At 32.3% G+C, this 2,232-nt stretch overlaps 1 long non-coding RNA gene across 1 annotated transcript; it reads left to right on the top strand.

The window, feature by feature from the left end:
• The first annotated feature begins 202 nt into the window (after positions 1-202).
• LOC112515892 lies at positions 203-1,037 on the top strand. The gene is made up of 2 exons (XR_003069558.1): positions 203-404; positions 778-1,037. It is a non-coding gene; the product is annotated as an uncharacterized LOC112515892 (long non-coding RNA).
• Positions 1,038-2,232: the final 1,195 nt, after the last annotated feature.

Below are 2,232 nucleotides of genomic sequence, written 5' to 3'. Positions count from 1 at the left end.
TAACAACAACAATAACCATTTATTATTCATATTTCATTTTGAGAAAGAGAACTTTTAAATATAATATTTTTGTTGACCATATTCATTTTATATTATTCAATTCATTCTAGATTTATGACATGTTGATTATATAAGCTGATATACGTACACATATATGTATCTATATATTCTCTTTTTGGGTCATGAGTTCACACCCACACGTTTTGACCTCTATAAATTCACATCCTTCATATATGTATCTATTTGTATATCGTTTCCTCAACTCAAGAACCATGTCTCGAGCCACCATCGTCTTCCTCACCCTTATGTTTCTCATCTTCTCTTCATTCATGTCCGCCGAGGCCCGCCCGTTGACCACTCTTTCCGATTCCACCACCACCGCCGCCACAAAATCACTAAATAAGGTACACCCAACTCTCCTGATTTTTTTTATTAACCTGGATATCCAACCCGCTATGCGAGCCGACTAATCCCAGAACGACCACCTGCTTTGCAGATAGTCCGGAGTCACAACATTTAAACCTCCGTGGCCACAATGGGATTTTGTTCCCTCCTTGGATTTGAACTTGATTTTTTTAATCAAAAGTATATAACGTTTATGTATATACGGCAAATATTCATGCACATTTTTTAATCTTTGTTGAGGTTTCAACCTTTAACAGACTGGCTCTACCAGTTCCCAAGTACTGTTGGGCCAATGACCCTTGTTCTTAATTTAATTCACTTGCATCATCAGTTAATGTCGAATTCTGGTATTAAAAGTTCGTTTTCTTGTAGGGTTTTGTTGAAGAAAGTTGCCAAGGGGTCGGGAAAGAGGAGTGTTTGATGAGGAGGACGCTTGCTGATGCTCATCTTGACTATATTTACACCCAAGATAAAAACCCTTAGATAATTTGTGTGACGGTTTAGATATCATCAAGACGTTTGGTGTTTATTTTCTTATTACCCTTATTAGCATGTAGTTTGTGTACATGAAAAAAACGATAAAAGGGAAATGAATGAATGCGTATTAATTTGAGTTAGTTTGCGTTTTTGAGTTAAATTATCGTTTGACAACGTTTTAGTTTCTGATCATGTTTAAAAAACCACTTTGACACTTGTTTATGATTTAAAAAGAACTAAAACTTGATTTACCAAGTTTTATAAATTAATAATTGCAAATAAGACGAATGATCGTTTGAGAATGGAAGTTATGCTGAAAACCGCAAAAAAAGATTTACACCCTTGATCACTTGCAAATTGCAATCCCACTTCCACCCATGAATTGCTCTTGATACGAGAATTGATCTGGTCCATCTCAGTACACTTCATTAGTGTTAATCTTTAATTAAGAACGATTCAAGGTTAGAAATATATTCTTACCATTCTCACCAGAACCCAACCCTTGCAAATAGTATATATGATGTGGATTTTGTAGATACCCATTTTTTTCCGTAATACTATGGACCAATCAATTATAACTGATAGGTAAAATTTGGTACAGTCTACTAACCCAGGTGTATTTGGTACCAACATTTTTCGTTTGGTATCGGTATTTTACCAACTTCAAATTACATATATTTTTAATTCAATTTTTGAGTGTCATTTTAAGTTTGCAGGTAACATATATTATATTTAAGAGTGTTAATTACAAGAAATAAGACTAGCAAATATTCATTTACCCAAACTAAAAAGTCTGTGGTACAGAACTTAAAAATCAATAACGATGCTTTACAATTAATATAATTAATAAACAATCAACTAAGTAGGTATCGTGATACTACATAGTACATCACTTTCAATATCGTGTACAAACAAAGTTTGCATATTTGGCACGATACTACCAATCAACTGTAATCAGTACTAAATAAATTGATACGGTTGATATACATATTGACTGGTTGGTTCGATACAAAATCACCATCCCTATGCACACGCCCTTGCAAGCTCAAACCCTCATCCTTTGGGTTGTTAAACGTTACAGAGAAATTTTAGTATTTAAGAGAAAAAAAATAATATTTTAATAATATAATTAATGATAAAATCTTTAAAATTAAATAACTGTTGAAGTTGAGTGTGAATTCCTTTAATATATTTTGACTTTAAATTATATATTTTCAAAAAATTATAAATATCAATCAGAGTATTGAATGCTATTGCAACAAACCACTAAAGTTGTGTTGAAAATTTATAAGAAAGAAAGAATGTGATTCCATCCTCATCCTTTATTCAAAAAGTTTTAGAATCATTAAG

Source organism: Cynara cardunculus (genome assembly GCF_001531365.2).
Source record: "Cynara cardunculus var. scolymus isolate 2C chromosome LG 7, CcrdV1, whole genome shotgun sequence".
Classification (NCBI taxonomy): Eukaryota; Viridiplantae; Streptophyta; class Magnoliopsida; order Asterales; family Asteraceae; genus Cynara; species Cynara cardunculus.
Note: the sequence above shows the minus strand (reverse complement) of the source record. Positions and strands in the feature narration are given on the sequence as shown.